At 45.1% G+C, this 18,152-nt stretch overlaps 1 pseudogene across 1 annotated transcript; it reads right to left on the bottom strand.

Moving 5' to 3' along the window:
- Positions 1-1,211: 1,211 nt before the first annotated feature.
- On the bottom strand, positions 1,212-18,137 carry LOC148140856 (class I histocompatibility antigen, F10 alpha chain-like; annotated as a pseudogene). Its single transcript, XR_015753089.1, has 8 exons — positions 17,887-18,137; positions 12,753-13,013; positions 7,571-7,814; positions 7,144-7,463; positions 3,505-3,624; positions 3,027-3,059; positions 2,283-2,318; positions 1,212-1,652 (listed from the first exon to the last, which is right to left on the bottom strand). The product of XR_015753089.1 is annotated as a class I histocompatibility antigen, F10 alpha chain-like (transcript).
- Positions 18,138-18,152: the final 15 nt, after the last annotated feature.

Below are 18,152 nucleotides of genomic sequence, written 5' to 3'. Positions count from 1 at the left end.
CACATCTGATCTAACACTAACCTGGAACAGTAACCTGGAACACACCCAGTCTATTACTAACCTGGGGCAGTAACCTGGGAACACACAGTCTATCACGAACCTGGAACAGTAACCAGGGACACAATCAGTCTATCACTAACCTGGAGCAGTAACCTAAGACTCACCCGGTTTATTACTAACCTGGAATAGTAATCGGGGACAGACCTGGTCTATCTCTAACCTAAATAGATCTCTTCAAGCTGTTACTAATCGGGGACAATCTGCCACTTTTCACATGGATCTTACGTTATTAGAATACATCAATGAATTTTAATCCATTCACCGAATCCCTGTGATGTTTGACACACCCAGTCTATCACTAACCTGGAACAATAACCAGGGGGAACCCAGTCTATCACTAACCTGGAACAGCATCCTGGGACACACCTAGTCTATCACTAACCTGGAACAATAACCAGGAGGAACCCAGTCTATCACTAACCTGGAACAGGAACCTGGGACACACCCAGTCTATCACTAACCTGGAACAATAACCAGGAGGCACCCAGTCTATCACTAACCTGGAACAGTAACCTGGGACACACCTAGTCTATCACTAACCTGGAACAATAACCAGGAGGAACCCAGTCTATCACTAACCTGGAACAGTAACCTGGGACACACCCAGTCTATCACTAACCCAGACCAATAACCAGGAGGCACCCAGTCTATCACTAACCTGGAACAGTAACCTGGGACACACCCAGTCTATCACTAACCTGGAACAGTAACCTGCGACACACCTGGTCTATCTCTAACCTAAATAGATCTCCCACAGAAGGCAGTTTAAGAAAAACAGTTGATTTAATCCAATGAATTCAGGCTGCTTGGCTCAGACATGCCAATCATTAGATGGAATGGAAGCGATCTCCAGAATCTCCATCAGGTTCTGACACAATCTCCATTCCTTCACACTTGTGTGTTCCCACTCTCTGGGAATGGACTTTCCCTGATTGTGTTGACGGGTATGGAGTTATCATTTGGGAATTGGATTTTACAATAGAGGCAGATGGATATGGTCTTAACTCCCCCAGTTCACATTGAATTGAAGCTCAGCATCTGCTGGTTCCAAGAGCCACAAGCTGCTGCTGTGTAAATGAATAGAATCGTTCTTGTGAGATCATGAATAAAAATATCAAAATTAATAAGTCCACAAATAACTTCTAGTGATTACAAATGACACATATTGGAGATTGTAGTTAAACAATGGTGATAAGTAGTGATAGATTTCAGTATTCAACAATAAATCAGATTTAGAGAATTTATATAGATATTTATCTAAGAATTAGAATTTGTACAAACTGATATTTATGATATTTGTACAAACAGAGATTTACATAACATTTGAAATTTGTTAACGTCAGATGCAAAACCTATTTCCTTCAATATAAAAACTGTCTCCGAGTTCCCTCGGGATGTTGCCTTATTTCAGGTCAATCAGTGACCCACTGAAGACAGTGAGGATGAGAAAGTGTGAGGGAGGAACCATCTGTGAAGATCCCTCTGACGGTGACACAGCTCACATTTCTGAGACGGGATGGAAACACGACTTGAGAACGTCCCACTTGAAGAACCAGTATCCAAACTTGTGGATCTGGGATCCACTGCTCAATCTGTGGAAACACATTCCCAGAAAAATTGATCTCAGTCCTGAAGGAATTGAGTGTGAACAATGAGCTGTAATTCTGTGTGTCTGCTGTGATATGGAAGGATAGACAATGGTGTCCATGTTCATACTGGAACAGGAGAATCCCGTTATTCCGCAATGAGGCTCCAGGAATGTCCTGCAGTGGGGCCCAGGAAACCCACAAGGTCAGGAATGGACAGACACGAGGCAATCACTTCAGGGTCAGGAGGGGAGGGGAATTAGTCTGACAGGGTTTAACAGTGACTGGGAGGGTGGGACAGGGTCAGGAGGGGAGGGGAATTAGTCTGACAGGGTTTAACAGTGTCTGGGAGGGTGGGACAGGGTCAGGAGGGGAGGGGAATTAGTCTGACAGGGTGTAACAGTGACTGGGAGGGTGGGACAGGGTCAGGAGGGGAGGGGAATTAGTCTGACAGGGTTTAACAGTGTCTGGGAGGGTGGGACAGGGTCAGGAGGGGAGGGGAATTAGTCTGACAGGGTTTAACAGTGTCTGGGAGGGTGGGACAGGGTCAGGAGGGATGTGAAAATGCTACAAATAAATCTAGAGAATATAAATCTGAATAAATTTCAGTCAGAGAAAAGTTGACATGTCACTTACTGAATCATGAAGAAGCTGCACCAGAGATATCAGAAGCTGAGAAAATAAAAACAGAATGTGAGAAGTTATATCAAATATAAAATGAGACAGTGTAAGATATTCTCTATCACTCACTGAACCCAGGATTTAATCGCCCTCAGCACTAACTAACCAGACTCTCCGAGCACCCCCCAGTGGGAATTAAGGGTGAGTGAGTGGAGGGAGGGGCAGTGGGGGAAGGGAATGGAGGATGACAATTCGAAGGAGAGACACTGGGGACATGGAGTAGAGAAACAGGACGATAAGAGAGTGTTGGCTGAGAAACAGCATTGTGAGGAGACGGACCCATCACCCTGAGCAACACCCTGGCAAATATAACTCTACACTCTAATAGGGGCAGCACGGTGGCTCAGTGGTTAGCACTGTTGCCGCACAGCACCAGGGACCCGGGTACAATTCCCTCCTCGGGTATTTGTCTGTGTGGAGTTTGCACATTCTCCCCGTGTCTGTGTGGGTTTCCTCCGGGTGCTCCAGTTTCTGCTCACAATCCAAAGATGTGCAGGTCAGGTGAATTGGCCATGCTACATTGCCCATAGTGTTAGGTGTGTTAGTCAGGGGTAAAAATAGGGTAGGGGAATGGGTCTGGGTGGGTTACTCTTCAGAGGGGTGGGCTGAAAGGCCTGTCTCCACATTGCAGGTGATCTGATCTACACCTCCCATTACCTTCTCCATCATTCCCAACACTCTGTCCCCTCAGCCACTTACTGGGAGCTGTTGTGTAGGTCCCCTTTGGTGAATCTGCAGAAACAAAGTAAATGTCCATTAGGATGGGGAATAATCCATTCTCAGAGACTGTAAACAGCTGTTCAAAATTTATCAAGGTGATAGCACACAAACAAGGCAGTAAGGAAGGTTTTACAGGGATTGTGTCAGAAATCCTCATTCCCACACTCCCCTCCCCTGCATCCCCTCCAGATGCAGAAAATCCCTTCCATTCTATTAATATTCAGTCAGTGAGGATCTGATTGGGTGCAGTGGGTCTAATGATAAATATTTGACCCGGTCTGGGCTGATCACATAAAGGAAGATCAGACCGGGAACGTGATGTGTTTATACGTGTGTATCTGTGTGTGGGAATTCAATCAGTTCCATTCCCCACAGTGCCCTGTACTCCCAGTACTGGAGACTCTCCCACACTCACTCTGTCCCCTCAATTCAACATTCCCCTCTCTCTGATTCTTACCTCTCTGTGATCATTTCCAGACGATTATTCCGACTATCCCGACAATAACAGCCAATAGAATGACCATTGATGCAATGAGACTTCCAAGTTGGGAATGCAGCCAATTGCTTTTCAGATTTTCTGAAACACATTGGAAATATATCAGGATTCTCTCTGTTCCTGGATTTATTTCTAACTCTGTGTTGATTGGGAACAATTATAACTGCTCCGAGCTGTTTGGAATTGTTGGGATTGGCTGAAATGCGGGTTTGACCCTCTCCCGATTTCACTCTCCAGTGAAGTCACCAAGGATCCCATTGATAGGGGTATAAACATCGTGTTGTGCCTGTCCTGGGGGTTACCTCCCCAGACAGTTCAGTTCCCATTCTCCCCAATATCTCTGTGTCCTGTCCTTACTAGTGCTGGTGGGGTAGATCGGCCTTGGGTGAGGTGAAGGAGTGAGGGAATGGTTGGAGGGTTGTAGTTCAGTCTCCCAGAAAGGCACTTCCTCAGTGGTTGGGCAAGGGGCAGTTTGGGAACTCACTGGTGAGTGTTGGGGATGTTGAGTACCAATGGAATGGGGTTTGGGTGCCACAATGGGCTGGTGAGGAGGCCTTGTTAGGGATCCAGTTGTGGAGTTCTGTGTTGTGTCCCAGTTGTCTGTCCAGGGTGATGCACTGCGAGTCTGACAGACGTCTGGAGGCGGTGAGCTGGTGTTGGTGCTGGGGAGAGGTCAAGTGTTGGTTGCAGAATGTCAGGTCATGTATTTTGAGGGGATGGAGTCAAGGAGTTAAAGAGTCACACAACAAGTGTGTATGTTCAGTCCAACTTGCCCACGCTAACCAGATATCCTCGTCAGTGTGTGAATGGAGGGATCAGCAGTACGTTTGGAGATGGTCGGTTTTCCAGCTCTCTGGTGTTAGGGACCACACCAGGCCCCCTCAAAATATCTGAAGAAGGTAGTCTAGATCTGAACTGCTTCTTATTTTAAAGCTGGATGGGAAATGCAGTTCCAGATACAATGCAGGTGGTCAAACAACTCGACGTTAAGCAAAACACAATTTACTTAAACGCTGTAATTAAAATACAAACAAAAGAAAGAAATTTAGAATAACAACAATTGAAAAATGTAACCAAATACGGTATCTATTACTAATTAACTGCTGCAATATTGTAACATCGTGTAAACACCTTGGCAAAAAGATAAATTCAGTCACAGGTTCATACATGCAATTCTTCAGTCCCGGAGGAAATAATATCAAGAAAAAATGCAGAGAGTAGTAGCCACTGAAGCTGCCAACTCTTTTGAGACCCCAAAGGCTTCTGATGCAACTGACAAAAAATCAAACTGAGAAATCTGGATCTGTGAGAGCTGGCCACGCCCGTTCAGACTGCTTCTATTGTTTCAACTTAAAATAAAACCCCAAGGCCTCACAACTTGTTTACCTCAGTCATCACCAGGACAAAAACTAGGACACCAACAACCTTTTAAAGTGGCAGCATCATCACACTAGGAGTTAAAGAAGCTTCCTATCCCTTTCATGCTTCCTATCTGATTACGGAAGTGAGTCAGAACCCTTCAAATCTCCAACTCAAACTCAGAACCTGAGATCTTTCCAGAGGCTTCCAGATGCTAGACAATTGACCATCGGAAGTTGAATCATCCTGGACAAATCGCATTCAGTGAGTCAGGAATTCTGAGGGGTCCAGACCCTCCTCTCACGGGATCTGTCCGATCTCTGACTGTCTGGCTGTTGAACAATCTGGGACCATATCTAGTGCTGAAGCTAGTCTCAACAGGGTTCAGGTCCACAAGGAGGAGGTGTTAGCAATTCTAGAAAGTGTGGAAATAGATAAGACCCCTGGGCCAAATGAGATTTATCTTAGGATTCTCTGGGAAGCCAGGGAGGAGACTGCAGAGCCTTTGGCTTTGATTTAAATGTTGCCGTTGTCGACAGGATGAGTGCCAGAAGACTGGAGGAGAACAAATGTCTCCTTGTTCAAAAAGGGAACAGAGACAACCCTGGTAATTATAGACCAATGAGCCTTACGTCTGTTGTGGGTAAAGTGTTGGAAAGGATCAGAAGAGACAGGGTTTATCATCATCGGGAGAGGAATAATTTGATTAGGGATAGTCAACATGGTTTTGTGAGGGTAGGACATGCCTCACATACCTTATTGAGTTCTTTGAGAAGGTGCCCAAACAGGTGGATGTGGGGAAAGCCGTTGATGTGATGTATATGGATTTCAGTAAGGTGTTTGATAAGGCTATTACAGAAAATTCAGAGACGTGGGATTAAAGGTGGTTTGGTGGTTTGGATCAGAAAGAGGACAAAGGGTGGTGGTTGATGGGAAATGTTCATCCTGGACTTCAGTTATTAATGATGTACCACAAGGATCTGTTTTGGGCCACTGCTGTTTGTCATTTTGATAAATGACCTGGATGAGGGTGTAGAAGGATGGGTTAGTAAATTTGTGGATGACACTAAGTTTGGTGGAGTTGTGGATTGTGCTGAAAGAAGTTGCAGTTTCCAGAGGGACATAGATAAGCTGCAGAGCTGGGCTGAGAGGTGGCAAGTGGAGTTTAATGCAGAAAAGTGTGAGGTGATTCATTTTAGAAGGAGTAACAGAAATGCAGAGTACTGGGCTAACAGTAAGATTCTTGGTAGTGTAGATGTGCAGGGCGATCTCGGTGTCCAGGCACAGATCCCTGAAAGTTGCCATTCAGATCGGGTTTTTAAGAAGGCGTATGTTGTGTTAAATTTTATTGGTAGCTGGTTTGAGCTCAAAGCCATGAGGTCATGCTGCAGCTAAACAAAACTCTGGTGCGGCCACTCTTGGATTACTGTGTACAGTTCTACTCGCCACATCACAGGAAGGATGTGGACGCTTTGGAAAGGGTGCACAGGAGATTTACTAGGGTGTTGCCAGGTATGGAGGGAAGGACTCATGGGGAAAGGCTGAGGGACATGAGGCTATTTTCGTTAGAGAGAAGAAAGTTGAGAGGTGAATTAGTTGAGACATTTCAGATAATCAGAGAGTGGACAGTGAGAGCCTGTTTCCTCAGATGGTGCTGGCTGGCACAAGGAGACATAGCTTTAAATTGAGGGATGATAGATAAAAGGGCAGATGTCAGAGGTAGTTTTTTTACCCAGAGCTTAGCAAGGGCATGGAATGTCCTGCCAGCAACAGTAGTAGACGCACCAACATTGAGGGCATTTAAATGGTCATTGGATAAGCATATGGATGAAAATGGCATAGTACAGGTCAGATAGACTTCAGATTGGTTTCACAGGTTGGTGCAACATCGAGGGCCAAAGGGCCTGTACTGTGCTGGAATGTTCTATGAAGCCTTGAATGCAACAGAATCTTCTTGTATTTCGGATGAGATTATTTAGGAGTGAAATCGATGAGTACTTCACCAATAACAGGGCCCTGGGAATCTGGGATTCTCTACCAAATGGCTGTGGAAGCTCAGGATCCAGAGAACTTTTCAAACTTAGAATTAGGATATTTAACTCGGTGAGACCAACACAATATATCAACATAGTGAGCAAGGTGGGTACTTGCAGGTGAATTGTGAATCAGTGTCCTCTGAATTGTCTAATCTGGCTCTCTCTCTCTCTCACACACACACACGGACAAACATTGTATCCTTACCCCACTGATAGAGCTGGGCCTCTGCCAGGCTGCTGTGTGCAGCTTGACAGTCGTATTGATCCTCATCCCCAGCATTGATCCCAATCTCTTTCTGGATCTGATGGGTCCCATAATGGTTCGGTCAAACTCCCGAGGATTGGGTCTCAGACATGACCTCTCCATTCCTTAGCCAGGTCACCTCGATGTCTACAGGATCAAACCCAGTGACCAGGCAGGAGACAGTGAGTGGCTTGTTCTGACCATTGGGCTCCCTCCTGGAGATGAACACTTCGGACTGAACTGTGATGGGAAAGGGTGAAATCACAAACAACAGACAGACACTGAATGGAATGGGAAAACGGTTTCATAGATCAGTGAGGTTAGATCAGAACATGGAGCAAAACAGAAATACATACTTTTCCTTTCAAAATATTCCTTTCCAACTTACAAGTATTTATTTAAAAGGTCGAATAGTTCTGTTTCCAATTGCCATTTCCAATAGTTATTCCAGGATTCATCTGAATCCCATTTCACTTTAGTCATTCTTGCAAAGTGATTGGATGCAATCCATTTCATTCTGTCTGGTTCTAAATTGATAAAATCCTTCCCATCAAATCCAAATCTCATTGACCTCTTCACTGAGCCATCTTCACTGACCTCAAGAGTGCGCATCCATTGGAGAGTGTGAATTCCTGTCAATGACAAAACAGGGATTGATCATCAATAATGAATCGATCATCACACACTGTCTGGTTTGAGGGAAAAGCAGAAGGATTTTGAGTCACATTCTGATTAGAGGTGAAAGAGCATCTTTCCCCAGATAAAAATACAGGGTTCAGGATAATAGTCTGATCAGAGGGGACAGGGTTACTTTCAATTCCTACAGGGCTACGATGAGAAAGTGTGAATTTCAGAATATGTTGCGATTTAAATCTGGTTATGGTAGCAATGTGATTAATTTCAAATTCGTTCAGGGATATGGTAAGATTTGGACATAGGATTGGTTTGAGAGTGATTCAGCAGAAGACAGCTGGATTGTGGGATTGACTTATTCAGGCTTGTGGAGAAGTATGAAAGTGGATTGGCAAAGTCAACGTAGAGAGGATGTCTTCGAATGTAGGACAACTTGGAACGAGACAATATAGTTTCGGATAAGGGGCAGCAGATTTTAAACAGTGATGAGGAGAAATACATCTCTCAAAGAATCTATGAATTCTTTATTGCAGCGTGTGGGAGATGCTGGGACTGAGAGTAAATTTAAGGAGAAGATAAAAGATTTTTAATTAGTGATGGGTTGAAGGGTTATGCAGAGCAGGTGGGAAAGTGAAGTTGAGACTGAGATGAGATCAGCCATGATCTCGTCAAATGGCAGAGCAGGCTCGAGAGGCTGAATTGCCTACTCCTGTTCCGAGCTCTTATGTTCTTGTGAGCTACACAATGGTGACATTGCTGCCCTCAAATTCCCAAGATTGGCTGACACTGAATTAATAAATGAGGCAAAGTACACTTTCTACAGGCACGACCTAAGGATAGATGACCACTGTAAATGAGGTTTCGCTGTCACTAACAGATTGATACACGTAATGGAATTGCCTGTCACATCCTTTAAAAGCTTCATTTCCCAGTGTCTCCCAGCAGATTAAAGCTTTGTCAACACGGTGAGTACTTGCACAGCAATCTTGGGTGTCAATGCTGAAAAGAAGGATCACTTTCTGATACTCCAGGCAATATTATACGGCATTTGCCACCCCAGGATAAATAATTTCTCTTGGGAATTTTAAAGCAAGAACTGGATCAGACTTATTTTCTGACATTGACAAAATGGACAGCTTATTGGACTTTGTACAGAGCATGGACATTATGTTGCTAATGTCAACGTTTCAAGGTGCAACCAGTACATGACAAACAAACATGTCCAAATACAGTGACACACTAGCCATTAGCATGTTCAACATAAAAACTGATGACAAGCATCAAAAATGCTCAGAAGTTTTGGACAGTCCCTTCCACATGAAGACTCAACAGATAGCACTGAGGTAGAACTCTGCAGACAGTTAACAACAAAGCTGCAATGACGATATCTGGCAAAGAAACATGAACATGAACAAGACCCAACCTTACAGAAAGGACTCCCGTCATCAAAGTGAACAGCACAGCTCACCTGGCTTATAAACTGTCTTTTAATACTGAAGCACGTGCCAGTCTGACACTGGAGAAGGCAGTTGTGCAGAATGCAGTAAGGTACTGCCCCTCCAAGTATTGCATGAATTCATGGGGAGAAATCCGGCTGCTCGTGACAATGGTAACCTTCATGTTGATAATATCAGAAGAACACTCAGGCACAGCACCAGCAAACCTACTTCTTGAGATCCACAGACAGGAATGTACTTGCTGATAGGAAGAAGCGAATGACTCACTGGACAAACTGGCTACTCTAACTGTCCATACGTGATCCAGATATTCTCTCTGCTGGTGTTTAATGATCTCCTGTGGCTACCTGTCATGCTGTTTGAAAAGGGGATAGTGAAGACTGCAGATCTGGAGATCAGAATCAAAAAGTGTGGTGCTGGAAAAGCACAGTGGGTCAGGCAGCATCCGAGGAGCAGGAGAGTCAATGTTTCAAGCATAAGCTCTTCATCAGGAATGCTGCTTGAAAAAGCCATCGACTCCTGTGTATCCATGACAGTACCTGGAAGGATGGAATACCAGTCGAGGTTATGAACGTATGGAAAACCCTACTTCTTCTGATGCCCCTCTGTCCATCACTTCGATAAGAGAGACAGAAAGTTCTGTTCCACAGGGTGTGTGCGATGTAAACTTCAGCCAGTTATACAAGAACAAAGGCCCTTGAAGGAATTGAAACAGCTATTATGGCATTTCACAAGCAATGGGCTCTTTTCCAGCACTAGTCAAAGGCTTCGTCAACCAGCCAACAGCATACAACAAGAAACAAAATGGGGCTTCAGATCAGACAGATACTGTCAACATGAGTATACCCCAATCTCAGCTTCAAGAGAAGGCAGACTGCAACTAAAAAAGGAATAAATTCTACCTTGCTTTTGGAGATTTCATGAAAGTATTTGACACCATGAGGAGACCAAGCTCTGTTGGATTTTGGAGAGAATCAGCTGACCTGCTGAGCTTTATCCTGTCATTCAGTGCTTCCATGGAAATGTGCACAGTACCAATCAGTTCAATGGATCTCTCAACTGTCACAGATGGAATAAGAATGGCCTGGCCTGGACTGGCCTGAGTCCTAACCCATATTTTGTTTTGTTCCCTTTTTTTGTCATGTTGATCTATGCTTTCCCTGCTGACATGAAAAGATTTGAAATCCTTACAATCTGATTAGGAACTCCTCAAATGAACAAACCTGAAAGTCAAGACAAAAAATGCAGTATGTCTTTATCCCACATGTCGAGAGGCTGATGAATGTTGCTGCATTCATTGTCCAGATCGAAGAACAGCTCCAAGCTTCATGAATCTTATACCCCACGCCTGTCTCATGTTCTACCTCACCATTGGTTTCAAGACAAAAGTAGATACAGGAAAGGCTGTGTATCTCTGCTGATGATCAACAGCACACCACTGGAAGCAGTCAGGAAATTCAGCTGGTGATAGACAAGCTATTTCTTGGCAAAGAGCTTAGCACATGTATTGGAAGGACAGCCACAACATCATCAGCCGTCTCATCAAACTGGGGGAGGAGCAATAAGTTGACCTGCAGAACCAGGAACCTTACTGACATTGTCTGTGTCCTTGGCATATTTCTCTACAACAATAAAGCCTGGACAACTTACATCTATCAGGATAAAAGGCTACAGAGACTAATTCCCATCTCTGGGATCTATCCTGCATCTATGGCACAACATGGAAAGAAAGGCACTGAGGTTAATCATGGAAACGAGGTTTCACGGGCTTGGGCTTGTGTCCAGGATGGAAGGAGGCAGCTGTATTCCCAAGGATATGCCATAGGGGGCAGAAGCCAGTGCAAAGAGACCAGCAAGGCACCCAAAATCTCTTCTCAAGGATACTGTTAAAAACTGACTTGACAGCCTTCAGGATCAACTGCAACACAAGGGAAATATCGCAAATGGTGACATCAGCTTCAGGGCAACATTTTGCCACCACTATGACATTTTGTTTTAGACACTCCAAAGCAGTTACTGACCCTACAAACAAGGTAGTGACAGAGACCTTCACCCACCACCAGAGGGACAGTTCCTGTGTGTTGCTTGTTACAGACTTTGCCTTCCCAGAAGCAGCTTGTTCTGCTGCTGAAAGAAGTGCAGAAGTCACCTCAGCAAAGCTCTGAGGCAGGCCATCACCCCTCTCAAATACCACATATACTCAAGGGTCAGCTGATTTCATGTAAAAGTCGACCCCCTATTTTTAGTCAACAAATCTGGAATTTTCCATATATCTCATGTAAAAGTTGACCCTAGTTCTTCTTTATAAGTCAGTGTGCCTGCCCATTGCACACCGCTCCAGCTTTCCAGTCTGCTGGCCGGACTGCTCCGTTCTGGGTCTTCCAGTCCACCAGCCATCATGCTCTGCTCCAGGTTTTCAGAATTACTGTAATTCTTGTGTTTTGTTTTCCTTTTTCGTTTCGCCATCAGTTGGGCTTTTGCTAACGATACGGTATAGATTGTGATTGTATGAATTTCAGCCCCTCAGATGTAGTATTCCTGTAATCGTTGACCCAATAAGTTTAACCTTAAAAAGTAGTCAAAAAATGCCACTATTACTCGAGTATGTATGGCATGTGTAGACCTACATGTACTTTACGGTTAGTGGGAACTGGAATGGGGTACGACAGTACCGTTCCATCGTAGCAGGCAGAATGGAGACAGTTATTTCAGAGATAGATATTCAATAATGGCCATCGTTCTTTTTCCTTTTGCTGTTTATTATTTTATATTGAGATCTGGCTCTTGTTTGTCCGTGGTTTTCACTCATACCAAACATAAATTCCATCCCCTTGAAGATAATGCTCGTGTATCCAATCTCAGCTTAAAAAATTCAAAAAATGCAACTTTTACACGAGTATATATGGTGGAAAGATGCCCAACTTCTCGTGCAAATAGCTGGCAGAGGTACCACGGGCTGAATGACCCCCTTGCATGTTGTGGCTGTGCTGCTTTCTTTTACCAGGCTTTCCCCTCTATCACTTCACTATCACCTTGTCTGCTCAGGCTTCCTTGCACTTTCTCCATCATATCTGCTGCTACCTCTTTGTTTACGTTTCTCTGGTATTCCATCCCTCCTTTCTTGCCCATTGGTCACTTTTCTTTTCCTTTCTCTGCATAGTTCTCTTTCTGTCAACTTGCTCAGCAGTTCTGCCTCACCTTTACCCACAGACACCCATTGGATATAAGTGGGAAGCACAGAAACCTGCAGAAACCGAGGGTCAGATTGTGGGGAAGTGGGAGGATCCATGAGTGGATATAATCAAGAATGAAGCAGGATTTCAGATGGGGCTGGCTGGGGACAGTGGAAACATCTGGAGTTAGAGACTGAGCAGAACAACATGAAAAACATTGCTTCATGCCCAAGAAGCAGCAACCAGCTCCCCAGACAGCCACTGTCACTTAGCTGTCGGTGGGAGATGACAGTTTGACTCATCGTACCAGTTGTCAGGTTCATCGATATCATGGACGTATTCAAAATCTCGTTCATCACATCATAACGTTTCTTCCCCAGGAGGTTGAGATAATCCCAGTTGTCCGCATTGAGATAGTCTGTTATGAACTGCTGCCTGGAAGCCATCTTCAGGGTGTCACTGTCATAATAGGAGAGTGGAACTCCATTGAGCATTGCCACCCCAACAAACTCAGGGCCATTCGTCATCCCAGAGGTTCTTGTGTACAGCACAGTAAAGGAACCAGTGTCTGTCAAATAAACAAATGAAATAATTGATTAATAATAAATTAATAACATTTCCAAACAGTACCAACTGATCCAATTGAATCATGACCACACGATGACAGCTTCCTTTGGTCAACTACTCCCATTTCAACATCAGGATCCTAATCTGAGATTCTAAACAGGAGATCAAGGCAGTACAGAGGTAAATTTCCATTTACACTATCTCCGAGGATGACCTCATCCTAACACTGTACCTGGGGTAACATGTGGCTATGCGAAGGGTAGTGGCTAGTGTACCTGTGAGCATTACCAACTGCCCTGTACAAAGGGAACGTGTTTCCTTTGTTCGGGGCCTCCTTTAACTTGACTTTGCACACCTGCAAAGAGTGTCAAAGGGGGGTCACCTCGCTTGTACAGGCTTTAATAAACTATAACTATTTGCAGAAGTTCGTGTGTGCAAGTTGCATCTCTTGTGTGAAACCTCAGGAACAGAACCTAACAGATGGTGGCAGCTGTGGGAATCCAACATACACGGAGCTTCCAGGGGGACTGAATAAGTGATCGTCTGAGTGTTGGTTGCATGAGATGGGAGAGCCTAGCACATCAGTGCTGAAGGTAGATTTGAAACATTTGCATCAACCTTCAGCCAGAAGTGGTGAATGAAAGTTCCTTCTCAGCCTCCTCCAAGGTCCCCTGCATCTACTGTGCAATCATCACTGAACATTCCCATTTGATGCCAGTCATCAATCAATTTGATTCATTCCAAAACAGTTGGAGGCACGGGATATTGTAAAGGCTATGGACCCTGATAACAATCCAGAACTGAAGACAGAACCTGCCAACCCTAACCCGAGCCATTCCAGTTCAACTGCAACATCAGCAACTAGCCAACAATTGCTCTGGGAAACAGTACACAGAAAGCAGAACAAATCCAACCTGACTAACCACCACCTCATCAATCTACTCTTGATCATCAGGGATGTGATGGAAGGTGTCATCAACAGTGCTACCAAGCAGCACCTGCTCAGTAATACCCTGCTCAGTGATGCCCAGTTGGCATTCCCCCTGGGTCACTCAGCTCCCGACCTCACCACAGCCTTGGCTCAAAAACAGAAAAAGAGCAGAATTCCGGAGGTGATGTGAGAGCGACAGCCCTTGACATCAAGACCACATTTGACCAAGTATGGCATCAAGGAGTCCAAGCAAAACTAGAACCAATTGGAATCGGGGTAAACTCTTTGCTAGTTGGAGTCATATGCGACACACAGGAATACGGTTGTGGTAGTTTAAGGTCAGTCCCCTCAGCTCCAGCACATCTCTGTCGAGGTTCCTCAGGGGAATGTCCTCAGCCCAACCAATTGCAGCTGCTGCACCAATGATTATCCCTCCATCATTGGGTCAGAAATGGGGCTGGTCACCAATGATTGCATGATCTTCGGCATCGTTAGCAACTCCTCAGACACTGAGGCCTGAACATCCAGGCTTGGGCTGACAAGTGCAAGTAAGATTTGCACCACATAAATGCCAGGCTATTACTATCACTAATAAGAGACAATCGAACCACCACTCTTGACATTCAATGGTGTGACCATCACTTAATCCCCCACGATCAACATCCTGGATAATAATCAGTAATTAAATGGAGTCATCACATAAACACAGGGACTACAACAGCAGGTCAGAATCCTGGAATACTGTGATACATAACTCACCTCCTTACTCCCCAAAACCTTTCCAACAGTTACAAGACAGTAGCCACAAGGCTGATGGAATACTCCCCACTTTCCTGATGAGTGCAGCTTTATCATGCAGAGGATGGGGCATATTTGGAATAAGCTGCCACAGGAAGCGGTGGAGGCTGGTACAATTACAGTGAGAGTATGTGTGTGAGCAGAACTGTGTGTGTGTGTGTGCATGTGCAGGAGAGAGGGAGATAATGTGTGTCTGTGTGTGTGTGCGTGTGCTTGATAGTGTGTGTGCGTGAGTGTAATGGAGTATATAACCTATGGGAGGGTGTGCACGTGAGTGTGTGTGAGACTGAGTGACAGCATGAGTATGAGACAGTATCTGTGTGAGTGTGATACTGTGGCCATGCGTGCATGTGTGTGCGCGTGTCTGTAGTGGTGTCACCTGTAGTGTGACATGAACTCAAGGTCCCGGTTGAAGCCATCCCCATGGGTACCATCTTGGCTATCAGCCTCTGCTTGGCCACTCCTCATTGTTGCATATCACCTGAAGATCTGAGGCTGAATGTCCTTGACTAATGAAGTGTTCCCCAACTCGGAGGGAACGTCCTTGTCTGACGATTGTTATGCGGTGTCCATTCGTCCATTATCGTAGCATCTGCATGGTCTCTCCATTTTACCATGCCTCAGGGAATTCCTGCCTGCAGTGTATGAGATAGACAAAGTTGGCTGAGTCACATGGGTACCTGCTGTGTATGTGGTGCCCCACAGGTGGGTGGTGCCCCACGGGTACTGGGACTATCCATGTCAACCTTCTGACATGTCATGCAGTGATTGCCATGACAGGATTGTATGGTTTTGTGGTCAATGTTGTCCCAAAGGCTCTGAACAGTAGTCTGTCTAAGGTTTGGTGGTTGTTTGAAGGCAAGAAGTGGAGGCGTAGGAAGGTCTTGGCGAGGTGCTCATCCTCAATCTGTTGCAGGCTGCGAAGAAAATGGCGTGGTTTCTTCACGCCCAAGAAGTACTTGACATCCCGTGGTTGTCTCCCGAGGAGATGTCATTCCAGTTTCTTGCTGTGGAATGTCAGAACTGGCAATCAATGAGTTGAGCATCGTATCCTGTTCTTATGAGGGGCATCCTTCAGCATCCTCAGGTGTCCATCGCATTCCTCCTCGTCTGAACAGGTCCTGTGTATGCGTAGGGCTTGTCCGTAGGGGATGGCTGTTTTAATATGCTTCAGGCAGAAGCTCGAGAAATGCAGCATTGTGAGGTTAACAGTGGGTTTACAGTAGAGTCAGGCACTGAGGTGCCCATCCTTGATGGAGATGCATGTGTCCAAGAATGAGACATACAGTAAACAGTAGTCCATGATGGTGGGATGAGACTCATTGACATGACTGTGTGGTTATTTCAGTGACTCCTCACCATGGGTTGAGAGGAAGAAAATCTTGTCAATGTATCTGGTGTATAGCATTTGGTTGGAGGTCCTGTGCAGCAAAGAGGCCTTGTGTCCAGATGAACAACTGGTTGTCATGGACCAAGCAAGCCAGGAACATTCCTTCTCACAACTGACATTTCAGTACTCTACACCAGCACCCCCACAGGACAACATCACCAGCCTCAGTACTCAATCCCAACAACTGCCCATCTCCAGGCACCATCCTACAGCTCATCCACTTCATCCTCGACCACAACTTTTTCACCTTTGACAACCAGTTCTTCATCCAGACACATGGAACAGCCATGGGGACCAACTCTGCATCCCAAATACGGCAACATTTTCATGCACAAGTTCAAACAAGACTCCTTTGCTGCACAGGGCTTCAGACCAACACTATAGACCAGATACACTGACGATGTTTTCTTTATCTGTACCCATGGCGAGGAGTCACTGAAATAATTACACAGTGATATCCACACCTTTCATCCCACCATCAGCTTTGCCATGGACCACTTTTTAATATCTCTCTCATTCTTGGACTCACGTGCGGTAGAGTGAGACACCTCAGTACCTCACTCTACTGCAAACATACAGATAACCTCACGATGTTACACTTCCCTAGCTTCCACCCTAAACAAATTAAAATAGTCATCCTCTATGGACAAGCCCTGCACATACACTGAATCTGCTCAGATGAGGAGGAACTCATCTGAAGAGACACTTGAAGGACATCCTCATAAGCACAGGATACGATGCTCAACTCATCGATTGCCAGTTCCGATGTGTCACACCGAGAAACTGAACTGACCTCCTCAGGAGACAGACACGGGATGTGACTGATATGGTACCCTTTGTTGTCGAGTACTTCACGGGAGCAGGGAAACTACACCATGTCCTGAGGCTGATAGACAGGTTCAGTATCCGTGAAGACAGCCTCAACCGGGATCTTGGGTTCCTGGCACACTCCAGGTGACCCCACTACACTATATACTCTCACACACACAGGTACACATACACATACACACACACTCTTGGACACGATCGCACTCACACACACAGGTACACATACACACAAACTCTTGGACACGATCACACTCACACACACAGACCCTCATACACACGCACTCACAAGCTCACCCTCTCAAAGGTATATACTCTGTCATATTCGTGCACACACTATGAAATATTCACACACATAAACACATTCTCACATGCCAGCACAGGTACAATCTGTAGGCAGTCAGTCCATGTGACACTTTATAAATTCCTATTTGGAAACAGAACCAGTCTGACTCAAGGTTGGAATACACACAGACCTTACACCTTTAATGTATTGTCTGAGCTGAAATGTCACATTATTTGAGATAAAACCTTAAGTTATCTCGAGAATGCGACCTGAAATAAGTTCTGGGATTTACATATTACTAAACTGAAACCTGAGTTATTAAAGATTTAACAGCAATCTCGGTTAGTTCATACACCGCATTAGTTGGATGACACTTTGAGCTTTTGCTCTGAATTGTATCCTATGATCCTGCCCCGTTAGTTATCCCGGTGAAGGAGCAGCGCTCCGAAACCTTGTATTTCCGGATAAACCCGTTTGACGAGAACGTGGTGTTGTGTGATTTTTAACTTCAATGTGTAAAAGATCAGGCTGGCTGTATAACAGGCGTCTGGTCAAACATCCCCCATTTCAAACTCTCCCCAAGAGAGTCACATTCACCCCGGACACACAGAGAGAGAGAATGGAAAGCTGAATTCTGTACTTACCGGGAGAGACCTGGGAAAAACACAGGGAGATGGAGAGAAGGATCAGCAACATTCTGGGAATCCACTCTCCCTATTCCCATCAGGGACTGGAATCTGAACACAGGTTTGAATTAAATCAAAATAATCCCCGTCGATCGAGGCTCCCTTTTCAGTTTCACTTCAGACTTCAACCATCTCCGGGCTGCAGGGGGTGAATGATTGGTTAGTCTCAGTAAAACAGCCAATTAAAGGGCCAGGGAGGTAACTCTCACCAGTTCCCAGGAAGA

This window comes from Chiloscyllium plagiosum, unplaced genomic scaffold (genome assembly GCF_037043375.1).
Source record: "Chiloscyllium plagiosum isolate Xiang-an unplaced genomic scaffold, Cpla_swu_hap1 HiC_scaffold_35, whole genome shotgun sequence".
Classification (NCBI taxonomy): domain Eukaryota; kingdom Metazoa; phylum Chordata; class Chondrichthyes; order Orectolobiformes; family Hemiscylliidae; genus Chiloscyllium; species Chiloscyllium plagiosum.
The sequence above is the reverse complement of the archived record's forward strand: the minus strand, read 5'-3'. Positions and strand labels throughout refer to the sequence as shown.